This window comes from Phasianus colchicus, chromosome 1 (genome assembly GCF_987193195.1).
Source record: "Phasianus colchicus chromosome 1, bPhaCol1.hap1.1, whole genome shotgun sequence".
Classification (NCBI taxonomy): domain Eukaryota; kingdom Metazoa; phylum Chordata; class Aves; order Galliformes; family Phasianidae; genus Phasianus; species Phasianus colchicus.
In genome coordinates, this window is record NC_143436.1 from 113,723,566 (window position 1) to 113,742,613 (window position 19,048).

General features: G+C 42.2%; 1 long non-coding RNA gene across 2 annotated transcripts; it reads left to right on the forward strand.

Moving 5' to 3' along the window:
• Positions 1 to 8,861: 8,861 nt before the first annotated feature.
• LOC149919963 (uncharacterized) lies at positions 8,862 to 16,885 on the forward strand. 2 transcript variants are annotated; one of them, XR_016459633.1, is made up of 3 exons: positions 8,862 to 9,486; positions 11,084 to 11,218; positions 13,168 to 16,885. It is a non-coding gene; the product is annotated as an uncharacterized LOC149919963 (long non-coding RNA). The 2 variants fall into 2 exon arrangements; XR_016459634.1 differs by having other exon boundaries at positions 11,110 to 11,218.
• The last annotated feature ends 2,163 nt before the right edge of the window (positions 16,886 to 19,048 follow it).

Consider the following 19,048-nt stretch of genomic DNA (forward strand, 5'->3'; position numbering starts at 1 on the left):
ATGAAAACTAAAAAAAGTAATCTATCTTTACTTAGTTTTTCCTGCTTACAAAGTTCATCCACATAGTTGCTCCTGAAGTTTGGGCTTTAAAGTCTAAGTCATCTGTTCCAGTTAAACCCTACAAGGCTTAAGCATCCGTGAACAAACCCTTAAAAGAACATGCGTACTCCTCATAAAAAAAAAAAACAAAAAAAAACCCACAGCCAATACTGTACAATACACACTATCTTTACAGAAAACAATTACCATTTTTCTGCTTAGGTCTTCCCTAATGTTTCCGTGGTCAGCTACAGCTCCAGACTTAAAGGTTTAAGCCTATGTTTGTCTCCAGATGCACCTATTTATATAATTTAAATGCTTGCAGGTGTGGTCAACAGGGCTGCCTGAGATCAGTTTAAAAAAAAAAAAGATGGAAAAAAAAAAAAAAAGACCACTACATTATAAAGAAATCTGCTACTGGCCTTAGGCCCAAATTTGTTTTGTTTTGTTTTTCTAAAGCAAATTTCAAGTAAGTAAGTCTTGGTTGTTGTTTTTTCTTTCTTTCTTTCTTTCTTTCTTACAACTTTACAGGCAGTTTTAAGTTCTTAACAATTTGGTAATGCTCACGTCCATACAATGTTTGCAAAGCTTTTGTAAACAACAGTATTGTTTGATATCATTCATACGCCCTAGAAAATACCATTAACTAATTCTTGTTTACTGTACAAGTTTTAGAAGCATCATAGTAATTCCAATCTTGGCCTTCCAGTCAGGAAAGCAAGTGAACCCACATGCCTCCATCATTTACAAAATGTGAGGGAGTGATGGGATAGCAGGGGGACCTGTGTGTGTGTGTGTCATGCTGTGTTGTGCTGGAGGTGTGTTTTGATGTAGTCTACCCAAGGCAGAGCAAATTACAACCTTGGAGTCTTGTGCTGCAGGCACGCAAGCGCTTCCATTGCTTGGGGAAGTTAGTTTTTCCTTTGTCTTCAAGTTTTACAATCCTCATTAGACAGGACTATGTATTTTCTGTTTCACTTTTTATTCTCCTGCAGCTGACTCAGACAATTTGCTAGAGGAAGCTAACAAGTACCTGAGTAAAGCACTCAGCTAACACTGGAGTCCTCACAAATCCTGTTCAGTGTCTGTTAAACTGACTTGAGTTTTTGTTGATGGATTCAAACAAAGCTGCTCCAGACAGAGTACTTGGACACTCAAATTTTAAGTCCCAGCAGGACTTCTAGGTTTGCCATATCCTCACCTACAGAACCTTTTCTATTATTCATTCTCAAAGGCAATGTTGTTGTCCTCAGAACAGCTAGAGATATAACTTTCTGAGTACTCAGGAGATAGTTGCCATGCATTAGTTAAGTAGTATCCATGATTACCAACCAGTCTGGGATATAAATTGAGCAAAGCTTATAAAGTTGTAGCTGCATTTTAGAGTATTCTTCCTCAAAGCTGATGGACACTGAGTTTGCATACATGAATTTTCTTATCTGTTTTGAAACTTACCAACAGGTCACATGTAGATATTCTCTGCACTCCATCCCACATCAGCTTCTACTTCTGTCAGCCAGAAGTATCTGTTATCTGTATGTGTATCATCATGTATGTTTCACTTCTGTTGGGATGATGGGACACATGAGGTATCTCACCCATCCTTTTCCTAGTCAGACATGGGACAGGGTGCTCCAGATAGGTGCTATTGTTTTCTATTGATTTTTCCACTAGAACTATTGGCTTTGCCACGAACTTCCATCTCTCTTATTGCTAGAGAGTAAAAACATGTTTATCTGTTTCACTGGGCAGTCCATTGCCATGTTGTGGATGTTACGTTCATCTTGCCAAGACTCCTCTGATCTCTGCAATGTCCTCTTTTTATCCCACATGCTTTAAGAACATGATCACTACCCCCTCCACATCCACAGTAGAACATGCTCCTTTCCTTTTTCTTTTATTTCTTCTTCCCAGAGTTCAGAACAAGTGTTTGACCCGAGGCAACCCCAACCTGAAGTGCACAAACACAGCAGTGTCTTGAAGACAAGGGAGAGAGACTGATAATGAGAATCCTTCAATAGAGAATAGGTGGAATACTTTTTCTGACTTTATTTGATCTAATATAAATTCTGCTGCAGTGCATTTTTTGCTTCAGAAGATTTTGAACAACTTTGGCCAGGTAGAGTGACATTTGAAAACTGGTGGAGCAATTAAAAAAAAAAAAACCAAAACAAAACAGAAACTGAATATTGTTATGGTTTAACTTTGCAGGCAGCTCAGCAGCATCCAGGCTCACTCTTTCCTAGTGGAATAGGGAAGAGAATCAGGAAAAAAAATATACTGCTTGTGTGTTGAGATAAAGACAATTTAATAGGACAGAAAATGAAGGGAAAATAATACAAATACACACAAAATGAGTGACAGACAATGCAGTTGCTTACCACCCATTAACTGATACCCAGCCAGTCCCTGAATACTGTCAGTCCCCCCATCAGCTCCCCCAGTTCTGTAGTTCAGCATGACACCACCTGGTACAGGACATCCCTTTGGGCAGTCTGGGTCAGCTGTCCTGGCTGCATTCCCTCCTGGCTTCTTCCATATCCCAGCTCCTCACTGGCAGGGCAGCATCAGAAGCCTGCTCAGCAGCAACTTATACATCGCTGTGCTATCGACATTCTTCTCATCCCAAATTCAGAACACAGCACTGTACCAGAAGAGAGGAAGAAAATTAACTCTATTCCAGCCAAAACCAGGACTGTTTTTAACAAAACGACTAAGAACCAGTCTTCTCTCAGTGGTGTATCTGTCTCAGAAATATCAGATATCTGTCTCTAATAGCGTAATTTTTTAATGCTGATAATCACTTCTCAAATTTCTAGGGACATTTTTGGGCAACAAAAGTTAGTCTTACACATTTAGAGCAATACCATGAAAAGAAAAAGCACCTGCAACTGTTGATATGGTATTAATGAAGCCTTCACTACAAACTCTAAATTTACCTACAGCAGCAGCCAGAAAACATCTTTGACTGATGGAGAAGTTTTAAATAATGCATGCAAAAGCAATTCTCAGGCGGAATGAAATTTAAAAGCGTTTTTTAACGTGGTACCACTCCTCAAACTTCAAAACAAGCCCAGATCTACTGGATTAGGGAGCCTTCTCTGTTTCCTCACATTTTGGAGGCTTGTTCTTCAGATTTTTCACACAGAGCAGTACTAATGAAGGCAGTTCCCAGTTTGCCATTTTTTCCTGCCCTCAAGGTGTCCCCGTGACTGTCCCAATGTAGCTGCTAGTGATGCTGGCCAGTACTGTGAATGAAGGAGCTGATCTGAGCTTAAAATAACTTTGTTTGTAAGAGCAGGAAAAAAAAAAACAAAAACAAAAACAAGTCAACTCTGCTGCCCAGAGAAATGCCCGTGGGATATTGTTTCATAGTCGGTGACTTCCCTTAGTTTGGAGTGCATTTCCTGCCATACATGCCTTTACGCAGTACACAGGGCAAAGCTGGTACACTTAATCCAAGCATTTCTTTCACTGACATTATCAGTTTAGATAGTCCCTACCTCATTCTGCACCCCCAGCTCAGTCTAATCTCTAAAATAAATCAGCTGTTTGAAGTGACTATGCAAACCCCATGTCAGTCCAACGTGAGCAGAGGTAACTAGTCCCAAACAAGTTAGACGGAGACCTGGAGCTGCTGCAGCTGGCACTGCTCTAAGGGAGCCTGTGCAGAGCCACAGCCTTGTTCTCTGGGTGGGCAGGGGCAGACAGGAGAGTGAAAGATGCTTACCCACACTTTCTCAGGGTAGGTATGCCCTGAAGTACGCATTACACAGACCTAGAGGGGAAATTTCAAGAAAATCTGTGTAGTCTTCTGTTGCCTATAGAACTGCATCAGGTGTTTTAGCACTGTCCGTCTTTCCTCTCTCTGTTTTGATACAGAATCTTACTTCAACAAATGAAGGAAGTTGCTAATAAAAAAAAAAAAATGATTACTAAGCTGGACAGCATTTGACAGCATATTTACCAAATCTTCCACATCATGCTGCAGCACTTTGTTCTGTTACTACCTATGCTGAGTACACCTCTAAATTTATTCTTAAGAAGAATTTAACTTATGAATTTAACTTACATAAAAAATTTAACTTATATGAAGAATTAAAAGATAATCTCATGAAGAGTTTCTCTGTTCTTTGGTTAGTCTATTGCCATCTAAGCCTTGCAGTCTCCCCTCATATCCCTCCTTTCCCAGACAGGTAGAGGCTGATAGAATGTTGAGGCCAATAGTATGTACATAATGACTTGGGGAAGACGTGATGAAGAGCAGATTCAGATTGATCCCTGCAAAGATGCCTGAAACCAGTTTGAAAACTTCAAAGGTGTTCACATCTTGCCATGAAAAACCACAAAAGACTGTTTACAGAAAGCAGAGACTGTTCACAGAAAGAATATACAGAATCAGATTTACAAGCTATTACCGTAGAAATAGGGATATAAGGAGAGGACTTTAGCAGTTCAAGCATATGCTAGTCCTTGTCTGAAGTAGCTTGTGATGCTTTTCTGTTTTTCTTTGGTGGAGTCTTCTTTTTTCTTTTCTGCAATAGTTTAGAGACATGATCAAGTAAGTAGTCATTGGTGTCTGTGGGAACTGAAGAAGTGCAAGCGTAGTTTTTGTCCCTATTTTCTCTGTTACGCTCAGATCAGACACAGAGAAGAATGATCTCATGAACTTCACATGGCTTTTATCTCCATCCCCATGCTGAGTGCTTCCCTAGGGCATCACTCTAAGAGCTGCTTGCAGCTCCGGCCTACAGCAGATATTACTTGAGCTGGGGGGTCAGGGCCCAGGAGCTGGTGACCTGAGTGCTGCACAAGGCTGACACTGAAAGGGAAGGAAGGGGGAATGAAAGTATGGGTGAACAGTGGAAAGAGCAAAAATACTAGTTAGTTTTAGATCTGTAGGCTCCTGACACATCTGTTGGCTGGCCTGAAAAAAAGCTATGCTCAACCCTTGCAATTGCTGCTGGCTAGTACCCAGACCAGAGCCTGGTGAAACATCCAGTCCCTCATTTCCAGCCTCAGGCCCATACCTCAGCTAAACATCCCCACTGCACCAGTGAGTCTCTCAGTCTGCCACGTGCCTCTTGTGGCTGTGGAGGATTTGCCCTGGTCACACTGCTTGTATGGGATGGGTCAGATCTTTCCTGGCATTTTAAGGAGGTGTCTTGCCAGTGTTCTCCCCTCTGGTGCAGACAGGTGTGAACACCTGACAAGCTTTGACCTTTGAAGGTGGTGGTTGTGCAACATAATGCAGCTGCCAAAAGTGTTCCTGTTAAGCAGCCATGGCCTCAGCTATCTGAGGAATGCCCAGTGTTGCTAGCACTCCTTATTAGGGGAGAGCTCTATTTTTAAATAGTTAATACTGAGAGACAGCACTACCTATATGATGCAGGTTTAGCATTGTCAGAACCCAGTGCATTTCAAAACAAAAGGAAGATGGAAGTTCTTGGGACATGGAAAAGTTCAGGCTCAGGTACTATTTTTCATATCCCTGTAATCCTTGCTAGTTCGGATTTTAAAAACCTTAATCACTTTTAGCTTTCTGCATTCAGATCTCTCCATCAGCCCCAGTGGACACCACCTTACATTACCTCCCGCTCTCATTCCCCAAGTCTACACACTGTTTTGCCTTCTCAAATGCTGTTTTCCATGCTCCAATTAGATTAAGGGCTTGCCTGCACAGGAAAACTGCACGACTATTCATTTGCAGTTTGTCTTAAAGGAATTATGTTAAGCCTGGGCAAAAGGCCATGTGGATAACCTGGTATTCCTTTGCAGGAATATAAATGGCTTATTTCAAGTTAGATCAGGTCGATCAGGAAGAACTTGCAAAGCTACACCAGAACAAAGAGAGTCCAGCGCTTTCTTCTGTGGATTGTGCCCTCCAAATGGGAAGAAATGGCAGGTCGGGGTCTTCACCTCAGCAGAAGACATAATCCATGGGACAGAGGTTAAATATTAAAAAACACAGCCTTTTACAAAATCGATAAATAAGATTATAGTCTTACCCAATATGAAAAAAGTCATACATGTCCACTTATTGCCCCTCTTTGATCGCTCCATGAATGCCTGGACTGTACTGGCTTATGAACAACTTGCAGTTTTACAAGTCTATCTTTCTCCTGTAGGCAGGGTCAAAGTAACAGGAGATGAAGGAAGATGAAACGAGGCAGACTTCAGCAGCAGGGAAAAAAAAAAAAACAAAAAACGAGAGGCACATGAGTAAATCTTGGATGCTGTGCATTCTCATTTTGAACTGGTTTGAACTGGTAAGCTAGCAATTATCTAAATCCAAATAGGCACCCAGTCAAGACGGCTCCTATATTAAGCAGCATTAATATTATACTTTGAAGAAGGCACTAGTGCTTCTTCATATGGTTTCTGTAAACTTCTTTCTCTTCCAATTACCCTTTCTAAATGCCTCGAGGGCCCACGAGCCAAATACAGTGCTGGTCTTCAAGAGAAAGGGCGAAGGCTCCCTTCCTAGTTCCCTCACCGTTCCTGTCCCACGCGTGTCCCTCGGCCACCGAGGGGTTTCCAACAGCCGCGAGGGAGTGAAAGCGGTACAGAGATTTATAACGATAACTGGAAAGGCTCATATTGGGGTGAGGAGTGGGGTGGCCTGGGGGTGGAGGCCCCACTAGGAGCGCCCAGCAGAAAGGGCTCTGAATGCTTGTGTTAATGACACCTGATTAGCAGGTCATCGAGACCCCGGGGCATCTACCCGTTGCTTCACAAAGACGGATTTGGAGACAAAGAAGAGGGATTAGTCCCGATGGCTCCCGGAGCTGTGGCTGCATGGAGATACTGTCAGCTCTGAAAAGACACAAAAGGATGTCCAAGCCTTGTTCACGGCAACTAGCCTAAGAATTCACCCAGGACACATGAGGATTTTGATGGATGGCGTTCTTTCTCCTCCTTCACAACAGATCTGGACACAGTCTTAATGGTGGTGGGGTTTGGGTGGATGGCTTGAGTACACCGGCTTGTGGCTGGACTTTTTGGGTACCTACTTGGGGGTAGTGAGTTTTGTTTCAGTTCTTATTTTAAATAAAGTCACTTTTGCCTCTTCAAGTTTCCTCGCATCCCTGATATTTTCTACATGTGTTGCAAGTATTTCCTATAGAAGGAGCATTAAAAAGGAGCACTCAGCTGCATAATCTTTTTTCAGTCATCTCTCTTGTGATTGCTGCAGAGGAAAAAGTCATAATTCTTTTTATGTTAGGAGAAAACTGTCTTTTTTTAACTGTCTTCTTTTTTTTTTTTTTTTTCCCCACATGAGTTCTTCCAAGACCACCCTCCAACCCTTTTGCTCGCTTTGGCCAGCTGTGCAGCTGATGTAGCTGGTGTTCTGGTCCACTCCGTTGCAAGAGGTTATAACGCTTAGGCTTCAGTTCACACATCACACCCTTTGCAACTAACACATCATGTAAGTTAGAGGGGAGGTGAAACACCTAGTCCATCACGCTGCTTTAAGATTAGAAATGTCCCTTTACTCCGCATGGATGCTCTCAAACTGGATCTCCAGTACAACTTCATTCCTAAGCTGGGGGAGGGCTCCCAACCCATGGTTGGGAGAAGCATGGTGCTTCTGTTAGCTCAGAGGAGTGGCTGCATGGCTTCTTGTTGTGTGGCACTTCTCTTTAGGCTAACTTAATCATCTTTGTACTATAAGCTCATTGCTTTTTAGGCTACTCATAGTAAACAGGAAGAGTTGCTTATTTCCTTCCTCTTTGCAACTTTGTTTTATATATTTGTGTAATGGCATCTTGCCTCTTCTCAGACTTTTCAAGACTAAATCATTCTTCATAGGTCTTATAGTCCACATCTTCTGAACTTCCAGCAGAGCAGTAGCTTTACACTTGCCTGGAAATAGTGTTTATGAATTGATCTGACTAACAGGCATGGATACTGAGACTTTTGTCTTCACGGGTTAGATGCCACAGTGGTAGGTGTAGTGAGAACTCCATACCTAACTTCTGATCTGGAACATCTCTAGAGGCACAAATATTATGTGGTGTTGAAATTTACCTAAGTGTTTGGGATTTCCTCTAAAGTCGTTAGCCTCTAGGCTGTTTCAGACTATTATGATTTGTCTGTGCTAGATGTGGTAGTGTTTTTGTGATACAGACAAAACATCCCAGTAGCAACAGTGGTAACCAACTCATTCAACACAAATTACCGACTCTGAGGAGGCAGAACGTTCGTTCAGGCAAGGCTCATTTTATCAGCTGTAGATAAAGGCTATAGATAAAGCCTCTCTAGCCTAGCTAGAGCCCAGGACAGGGTTACAGCCACTGGAAAGAAAAATCACACTCTGAGGGGATGAATCATCTCATCCTAAGGTAGATATCTAAACCAGATCAGATAAGACATACCTTAGTCAAGTGTCAATGGTGCAGCAGATGTCGAGATAGACGTCTAAAATTAGACGAGCTGAAAGTCACATGTTGAGTTCATTAAATTGATGACGCATAGGTCAAAAGCACCACTTCCTGTTAGGAATCCTAAGAGCACACCTTTTGCCTTTTTGAATTTACAGACACCTTGGAACAATAAGATACAGTGGCTTCTGAGAGATGTATCAAGGTCTGATGGCCGAGACTTCTCACTGATTTTGAAAATGAAAAGTAATGTCTTCATTTTTAACTAAGTATTTTAATACTTACAAAACTTAATAATAAACATTTTTCAGAACAGGAGTAGTTGCTTTTTCACTTTTGCTCATGCCAGCATGTGGAATTGAAAAAGCAAACACTTGGATTAGGAAACACTGTGGCTAAAAAAATGACGTTCTGCAGAGAGGAATTTTGGGGTTGTAGTCATCTGATGCAGCTGAACTCTAAAGATTTATCTTGGAGAGTCTTTGGAAAATGTGCACTTGAAAATACTATTTTTACTACCATTGAATTGTCTTCATTTTCTTCCTCTCATTTTTATTCCTTAGTTAATAGTTTATAATTAAGAAGAAAACCTTCTTGTGATACCAAAGCACATCTCCTGTCCCACTGCTGTGCAAATGCATATATAAGTACTTGTTTGTTTGTACTTTTACAGGTGTTGGTTGGTTCTGTGCAGATATGGAATGTGGTTAAAGTTTTATAATGGAAAATCTGACAGGCAGTTAACTAATCCATGAGTCATATTTCGTAAGTGCCTAAAGGTCTCTGATGTTCGACCTTCATTTGATACCCTTGCCATCACGGAGTTATACATAACCCATCTGAAGAACATTCTTTATATAGATGACTGCATGCTGCCCTTTTATACCTGCAAGAATGAGCATTGCACTTACTGAAACAGGGAAGTCTACTGCTTGCCTTTCCACCCCTCTCTTTCTGCAGCTGTTTGCAGAACTGCAGAGGTACATTGCAGGAAACTGACTAAAATGACAGCAGTGGAAGACTTTCTGCTCAGTTTAAGTCCTCAGTAGGGCCTAGCTGAAAGGTAAGGAGAGGGGTGGGGAGCTGTTTTTGGATTCTATTTGCCTTTATTTTGAAAGATTTAATCATCAGTACAGCTCTAATAATGTACGTAGCATTGGAGCTACCAATACTAACAGAACTCTGGTGTTTTTATCTGTCTGTAGCTCAGTTGGGCTTAAAGCAGGCCAGGCAGATACAGAATGAGACAACCTTTTGTCAGATGATCCCAAATGGGAAACCCACCTTTACTGACAACAGTGGAAGTATGCCAGCATTAGCAGTGTCAAGGTGTTTATACAAAGTCTTGATGTGTAGAGGGCCCTTCTGGAGAACCTACTACTTTATTCCTCAGCCAAAGGTAGAAAAGCAGTGTTTGCTTTTTTGGGTACCATGAAGTTGTTGTGGTTCAGAACTTCTCAAGTTGCCCAGTATGACAGTAAAGAATATTGGCATCGCTGTTATTTTCAAAGCTAAAATAAGGCAGACACATGACTTAAGCAAGCACATGTGAAGTTTGCACATCATAAGTCATTGCAATAAAGAAACCAGAACAAAATCCTAGTGTGTCGTTAAAGCTGGAATATGTTTTCCATTAAAAAAAACTTCCTTTAGGTTTGATTAGGCTTCTTTTTCCACACCTATGGAACAGTAGAGTATCTCAGGAATATTAGCTCATTGCCTTTGCAAGACAGAAAGTTCCAATCTTCACGAATGGACCCAGTATAAAGTATAACAGAAGGTTATCCTATTTTTTCAAACACTCTAGCAACAGCAGGTTTTACTGCACTGCCAAATACTAGGCAACAATTAGAAGGGCTGGGAAGACAAATCAGAAAAAAAGAAAGCGGAGGAAAAGAGCAGTGTCCCAAGCTTTTACTTTGGCTGCCATTTTAAGCAGCGCACCCTTTGTCAAATAACAATTTTGTAATTGTGTTTTAAGATCACAGCAGATGCTAGGGGTGATATATGGGCAGCATGCGAGTTCCTTGCTGTGTGCTGAGAACTGTCCAGTGTGGGTCTGGCACAGTGGGAGGGGAAAGATACACCAGCATGGAGGTTAGTCATCCTGCTGAGTCAATGGGAGACACCAGCACCTCCAAAGGGTGCTTCTGCCTACTCGTCATCTAAAGTTAGACAGCTAAAGTTGTTTGCTAAAAAGGAGCTGAGATGAGGGAAAGGGTTTCACAGCAGATGTATCTGCCTGTATGTGTGTTAGCAGTTCTACCTCTTCACTCCTCTCTGTGCATTTGCATAGAGAATGATTCCTGGCTGGTATTTTCAAGAAGTGAATTCCCGCTTAGCAGAACATGATAATAGCTAGTGTTCCCTATTTATAGAGGTCTAGCTATCCAAGTATTGACTTGTCAGTCACAAATTTCCAGGCATCTAGACTCTATTGCAACAATCAGGAAGAATTAGGGATTTTCCATCCTTGCAAATAGCTTTCCAAGAAAGTCATCAGAAACAGTTGGATAAACACACAGTGAAACTTGTAAAACTCCAGGCAAAACTAACAGCACAGTCAGAATTAGAAAGTCTGAGCTTTTTTTCTGATGTGATGCTAGTAATGTAACTAGTGCTGAGATAAATCTGGTTGTATGGGAACTGTTGAATCACAGCCTGAACCTCTGATTGATTACCTGAGGTGAGCACTGAGTCAGCCATGGACCCCATTTAAGGGCTGACTGCCACTGAGGAAGGATCTCTCTCTGGAGATTGCTTGGTGTGGAGTTTCTTGTGAGCCTACAACACTGGTAAGCACTTTTCATTTATCTCTGATTATGTTTTCCAATGTGATAATCTTACCACCCTAACTTCTCTGCTTGCCTACTGATCGTACAATACTATACAACATCTATATTCTTATTGATCTCACACCTGGTGTAAGCAGCATATCCTAAACTCTAGGAGCCTTCAGTTTGGAGGACTTTCCATCCTGTTCTACTGTCTCAGGCCACAGCTTTGTAGCATCTGAAAGTGTGCTGAAAAGTTTGTGTTGGTATCATTTAGGGTTCCTGCAGAAAGAAGGGCCCAGCTACACCAATCCTATCAGCAGGGTAGGCCTGCTGAAACAAATGCAACGTAATAAAATACACTACAATACTTGTCTGGTGGCCTCAAGCACTGCTTTCCCCATTTGGCCTGCAGTATCCACTGAAGTCAGTGTAATGATCTCTGGCAGCTTATCCTGGCTTTGGATCATGGTATTCGTAGCAAACGTTTGTTTCTGAGTGCCAAGAAGACAGAGGAGCTGTGTTGTACAACTGTTCCACAACAAATTGCACTCCTATTTTGGTTGACTTTTTTGTATTTTTAAAAATGTTTTTCTTTATAAAAAGTCATTTTCTTACTTTAATCTCAGAAGATAATTTTTCGTTCTGCCCATCCTTCCTCTTTTTTTATAGAACTTGTTATAATTAAGTGTTAAATTGTAAGAACATCATTACACGGTTCTCTCTTTCTCTTAACTATTCCTGGCACTGAGAACCAAAAGATAATATACCTTTTTAGTTCTGTGTGTAGCTCCACTGGCTTATTTTCATCTTTTGATAGTGCTTTTCAGGCTGTCAACTTCCCCTTATCCTCCTTGTTTCCTGATTCTCTGAACTTGTGTAGAGACTGATGCTGCAGCAGGGCAAGGTAAAGTACTGAAAAATAAGTAAAGAACTGTGACAAAAGAATAAGCATTGCCCCAGGGACTCATGTACTGAAACATCTTGGAAGAAAACTTCTGAAAAACAGACCAGTTCTGAGTTGACAGTCTTCTTTTAAGAACAGTTTATATTGAAAGGTCCTATGACCAAGTTTTGGCTAAGAGCAAGTGTTAATGAGTTTTTTGAAATGTAAAACTTTTATACAGACAAAAATAGATAGTACTGAAATATCTCACAATCATTATTTACAATTTCTGTGTGATCCCATGTCCAGATTTATAATGATCACTTGCTATGCCGGCAGAACTTAAAACGTGGTTTTGTCTTTAATGATATAATTAAAAACAGGATGATTTTCATGGGACTAGAATAATCTGTAATTCTTTTGAGAGCTCTGTTTTTTAAGCAGCCTTATCTAAGATACAGTCTTCACTGACCTAAGCATACAGACACGTTTTTTACACTTACTGATTTCTTATACACTCTTAGGGTTATTTCAACCTGGTATCTTTAGATATTTAGTCTCTCACTAGTTCTTCACACTTTGTGGATGAATGGATGTTCCTTACCATGCAACAAAAAGAGCAGTCTGGCATCCCTTCTGTTTTCAACAGGGCAGACCATGCATTACAGCAGTACTCAGTGAGGAGTAATTATAGGGGACAGCAGAAAGTTAGCTCCTCGAACAGGAATTTCTTTGTAGTGGAATACTTACCTATTTTGATGTCTAATACTTAATTAGCACTATTCCTCTACAGATTTCTGCCGTGCAGAAACTTTTAACTCTCTCTTAAAAGTTTTGTTCTGAAAATGGCTCATGTAAGGCATTTGAATCTTGAACCTGCTTTGTCTAGTAGTATTAATAACCTGGGGCAGACAGTGTTTATATGGTACCAAGCATCATGACGGCACTTAGTAAATAATGAAATAAATCATGGACTTTGTTTCTGTTTAAACACTGTGCTTAGTCTCTTTGTATACCAGTCTTCTGGATCCTGCTCAACAGCCTCATTTGGGTGAAACTGGATATTGTGCCAATTTTATTCCAGCTCTATTAACGTATGGCAACAATACAGACAATGCATTGGCTGACAAAGAACTCGTAGTCCTCCTCCGGATTAATGTGGCAAGGTTTTGGCAGTGGGGTGGCCTGCAAGAATCCCAGCAGCTGCCCCATGTCAGATCACAGCCCTTGCAGGAGCAGCCCTGAGCTGCAGCCCATTGAGAGCAACCTGCAGAGGGGCAGGAGGGCTGAGGGGGCTGCTGCCCATGGGGAGCTGTGTAGAGCAGTGCCTGAAGGGTGGGCTCCATGGTACGGAGCTGTGTTGAAACAGTGCTGGGAGTGCTGCAGCATGTGAAAAGCCCATGTGGGATCAAACCAGAAAGGATGACATCTTGTGGGAGGGACCCCACAAAGAGCAGAAGCAGAGAGTGACCATGGAGGAGCAGAAGAGATGAAGCTTTATGGATTGACTGCAGCCTCCTTTCCCTGTTCCCCTGTGCCCATTGAGACAAGGAGGTAGAAGTTGAGCCTGAGAAAAGGTGGGTGGAGGAGAGATGTTTTCAGTCTGTTTTTATTTCTTGGTGCCCTATTACTAATAGGCCATAAATATAATTAATCTTCCCCAAGTAGCCTATTTTGCTTGTGACAGTAATCACTGAGTGGTGTCCCTGTCTTTCCCTCAACCCATGAGTTTTTCCATTGTCTTTTCTCTTTCTGAAGAGAAGTGAGAGAGCAGCTTAGTGGGCACCTAGTGACCTGCCAGTGTTATCCCACCACAAAACAACAGAATCCCAAGTCCTTGAGCCTGCACTAAGACTATAGAATCATGGAATCACAAGAACCTACAAGATCATCTAGTCCAACTGTCCTCCCATCACCATTGCTACCACAAGCTACTAAACTGTATCTCACAGCTCCTCATCCAGACTCTTCTTGAACGCTGCCAGGGACAGCAACTCTACGCCTCCCTGGGCAGGCCATTCCAGTGCCTGACCACACTCTGAGAGGAAAAAGTTCTTCCTTGTGTCTAATATCCACCAGGACTCCTAATTTGTGTACAAGTAGATGAGTAAGGTAGAAAAGGAAAGTGATGAATGCATTCAAAGCAACAATTACAACACACAGGAACCACTGTGTCCAAACTCACTGCCGTGCTCCGGACTGTGAGATGTATTCTGAAAATACAGTTACTCTGCCAGTGATGGATGGGGTACCCAAGCACATGAGAGCTAACATAGAATTGGTGGTGTGAAGAAAACTCACGTTAATTAACTGTTATAAAGTATAGAGTGGAGAGAAATTGGAAGGATAAGTGTTAACTGCACTGTACAGTGTTGGCCTTCCAGACCCACCTGCAGGTGCAAAAGCGGAGGGTGGACGTGCTGTAGAGAGGAGCTGTGGGCTTCCCTTAGAACAGCTTGAGAGCATTTCAGTAACCCCAGCATTTAAGATATGTCCCAGGGAAATCATACTGCAGCTGGCTGCTTAGATCACATATGTTTTTAATGGAAACATTGAAAATTGTTTCAAGATTGAGGCATGTACATGTTAAATGTTGAGCTGAAGAACACATAGAACTGTACTAAATTGGTTTCTTGTACAGGCTGACAAAATGCTCAGGATGCATCCTAATCCCAAGTGCTCCCATAAAAGCCTGGGTATCCTTGTACTTTCCAACTACCAAATCAATCTTAAACCTTTAGGCGAGGTTGCTTAACTTTCAGTCTGATTTAATCACTTTTCCATCATGAATTGGCAAAACTGAGAAATACTTTGTGGCTAACTTCAGCGTATTTTATATGTTTGTGATATCTGTACTTTTTTATTTTCAATGTATAACTAATAAAAAAAAATAATCCCGTATGCATTTGTTGCGGAATAATAATACTTAGAGGAATCAAAAGATTAGTACTACATGTTGTCTTTATTGCAGGAGTTACACTGAGGAGCCCTGAGGTGGCCCGGAGGACAGGAAAGGACAACATTCAAAACTCCAGCAACCAGTGAAAGAGGAATTAAGATATTACTCACCGAAGCCTCTACAAAACCAGACTAAAATGCAGTTGAAAGCCGTTGCCAACTCTGGAACTCAAATGATTGTCTGCTATCTCAGAAGCAATAGCAGCCAGAAGGAATTTGAAAGGGATTGAGGAAGAGTGGGGTGGGAGACAAAATCTCAAAGACCATCAGCATGAGAGGTATTCACCACCTTAGACATCATCACAAGAAGGCAGCCTACCCTGTGGAGCCTTGATTGCCCAACAGAAGTTACTGTGTTGAGCAGAGGGTTTCTTGGTCAGAGTTATGGAGGAGGCCAAGCTGAGGCAATCTGAGTCTGAACTGTTTACAGTGTGTAGTTTGAGTTTGAACACCCTGCTGCTTGCTCTGTGATAGTAGCTGTACTGAGTGGTAAATGAGTGAGTAACAGCAAGCTGGCAGAGCTGAGGTTGCAGTAAGAGACACACACATATCTCGATGGTTCAGGCATGCCCTGTGTCAGCCGTGAATTCTGCAGTTTGTGTTAATAAGTGGAGCATGCAAGTTGTCTGCTAGCCATAAGGTGGACGGCAGCCAGGCAGCCTGCAAAAATGGATGTTGTGGGGCACCAAAACAAGGAGCTGAACACACTATCTCGAAAGAAATCTCTTCAGAAAGAAAAAAGGGAGATACCATCCTGCATGTCTGGGCTAGTGTGAATTCATCAGGCTTCGTGTTTGAATGGGATCCAGGTATAGTGTACAAGTAACTCCTGTTTGCTCTGCTTGACCTAAATCCAAGTTTTGCTTTGTCAGGTTTTGTCCGACGTGTGTTCTGTTTCCCTACTGTGTAGTAACAGTGCTGGAGGCTGGGTGTTAGCATTGGCAATCTGATGATTCAATCACTCAAGTATGAAGGCCATATTGTGGCAATAGGGAGGAAGTGAGGACATGTAACCTTACCATGTGTTTTGTGGTGGTCGAAGGTTTCAGTTCATGCTGAAAGAATTCTTATTTGTGAAGTTTCAAAAGGATTAAATGCAGACTGTCCTTGCATTCTAGACAGCAGTCAGGCACCACAAGCAACCTGCCTCTCTGCCAACAATGTGTTTGGGGATATAATGCTTTGTTCGGTTATTTATAAGCAGTCATTTGCCGGGATCGACATCTACCAGAGCCCAGCCATCCACTTCCACTGCCTCCCATTCCTTGGCAGCCATTCCTGCAGCAGGAATGCATGGGTGGCAAGAGTCCTCCAGCTGCCCTTCAGCTGTCCTCATCTTCAGTCTCTCTGCTTTGGGGGTCTTGGGCTGGTAAGTGAAGCATCTGCTATTTGAGACCCTATCGTAAAGAATCATGTTGCCATAAATGAGTAAATTTCCAGTGCTAAGAGTCAGGAACTGTATCAGATAGGAAGACTGCCAGCTCTCAGATACCCACCTCTGTTTGGGCCACAAGAGGAAGTCACCCTGATACAGTATCTGTGAAGACACCAAATCCCACTCACCTCTGACGTTCACAAGTTTGAACTAAGCAAAGCACTTTACCCATGGACAATGTTGAGATGCTGGTCATCGCAGAAAAAGAAGAAGTGAACTTGGTGTTGAAGGCAGAATGTGATATAATTGGTTGTGAGATATGAAAAGATAAATCAGATGATTGAAATTGCAGTTGGGTTCCAAACATGGGTTGTGAGGTTTTTTCCAAGTGGTGAAGACATTCAGCGTGCTGCATGTTTCAGAGATTGAGGTTTGAAACCTAACTAAACAAATAATGAAAATATAAAAATGAAATGGAATATTGTTGTAGTTTAACCCCATTGGGCAGCTCAGCACCACACAGCTGCTCACTCACTCTCCTGAGATAGGATGGGGGAGAGAATTGGAAAGTTGAGCAAAACAAGGAATTCATTTACAGTTTCCCATTGGCAGGTGGGTGTTCAGCCACATCAGGAAAGCATGGATATGGGACATCCTTTTGGCTAATCTGGGTCGGCTGTCCTGGCTACGTCCCCTCCTGACTCCTTGTGCCTCCCCAGCTTCTCACTGCAGGGCATTGTAGGAAGTGGAGATGCCCTTGGCTATGCATAGCTCAGCAACAACTAAAATGTCAGCATGTTATCACTGCTATTCATAGAATTGTAGAATAATAAAATGGCCTGGGTTGAAAAGGACCACAATGATCATCTACTTTCAACCCCCCTGCTATGTGTGGGGTCGCCAGCCACCAGACCAGGCTGCCCAGAGCCACATCCAGCCTGGCCTTGAATGCCTCCAGGGATGGGGCATCCACAACCTCTCTCTATTTTCATTGCAGATCCAAACCACAGCATCATACAAGCCTCTACAAAGAAAATTAACTCTATCCCAGCCAAATCATGACAAATATAAAATCCACAAACCAAAGATGAAAGGTAGTGGCACATAGCAGGGAAGGGATAAAGGCAACGCTTTTGGTCTGATTAGGTGTAAAACACATGATGCTCCCAAGAAGCAATGTTTTTGCTCTGTTCCAAGTCAAGAAGTATGGACAGCAAAATCTTAGTATGTGCTCCTCTTTGTGAATTGCACCATATTAATACACAAAGGTAGCCAAGCTCATATACTGTGCATGCAGGTGTCACTACAGTGTAGCAGTTAGAACTGTTACCACTCAAGAAGAACAAGAAAATATTCATAACGTGACCATGGAGAAAGGAGATGGGGGAAGAAGTACCTGTATCTTGACAATCCCAGATCGAATGTTAATTCTGAACAGAATTTCATTCTATTGTAGGTTGTCAGATGCCAAATAACAAGCCAAAAACAAATCTTGAAAGAAAGAAAATAATAGCCCAAGATACCTGGATCAATATCTCAGTACACAGTGCTCCAGGCAGAGAGGGTGCACAAGATCTTTAGATGTTTAACCACTTGTATGTGTTTCCATGGGGAGGTTAGGTTCCAGTGATTAGTATTGTGTCACTGGCTAGTCAGTGTTTTTATCTTAGTAAGCCCAAGATGTATTGTGGTTTAGGCCCCAAAAGTTACCAACTCTACTGTGAGGGAACTAAGAGAAAAAAATTGAGTGCTTTAGGAAATGTAGAGAGATTTTCCAGGATCATTTATGAAGCATCCTCTTTGCTTGTTGGTTACTATTAAGCACATAATAAGTCAATTTCAGAAAAGTGGTGATTAAACTGGGTTAAGTTGACGTGATTATGCTGAATTATCCATGTAATGAAAAATTTCACTGAGAGGGAGGTAATGGCCACACAGATCCCAGCAAGGTCTGCTGAAAGGCATGTGAGCTTGCTCCTCTCCCTGCAAAAGAGCTTAGTCCTACCCAGGATTCATCTGGATGCCTCAGACTCACTTTGAATTTTAGGGTGAGAGTGAATGGCCTTAAGTTGCACCAGGGGAGGTTCAGGTTGGAAAGTAGGAAAAATTTCTTCTCGAAAGGGGTGGTGATGCAGTGGCACAGGCTGCCCAGGGAGGTGGTGGATTCACTGTCCCTGGAGGTGTTCAAGAGCTGTGTGGATGTGGCACTGAGGGACATGGGCAGTGGGCATGGTGTGATGGGTGGTAGTTGGACTGGGTGATCTTAGTGGTCTTTTCCAACTGTAATGATTCCCTGATTCTATGAATTATCTTCTTCTTGGAAATCAGTTGTCCCATCATTGCTCCCACTTGCATGGTTCTGCGTCTACATTGCTGGATTTTGGAAGCATCCCTGAAGACACTGAGGCAAGCAAGCTTCCCTAACGAAGTCTTCAGTGATTCATCCCATCAGAGTATCAGACTTACATGAACAACTTCTGTGTGATTTCTGCAATGGTTGGATGCTCTGGAGTAGCACTTGGAGTGGATACATGCCCAGGCCACCTGCTCCCAAGCAAAGCCACCAATTTAAGGCCACCATCCACTTTGCAGTCCTACCACAGAGAATTTGAAAGCATTTGGGAACTATGGC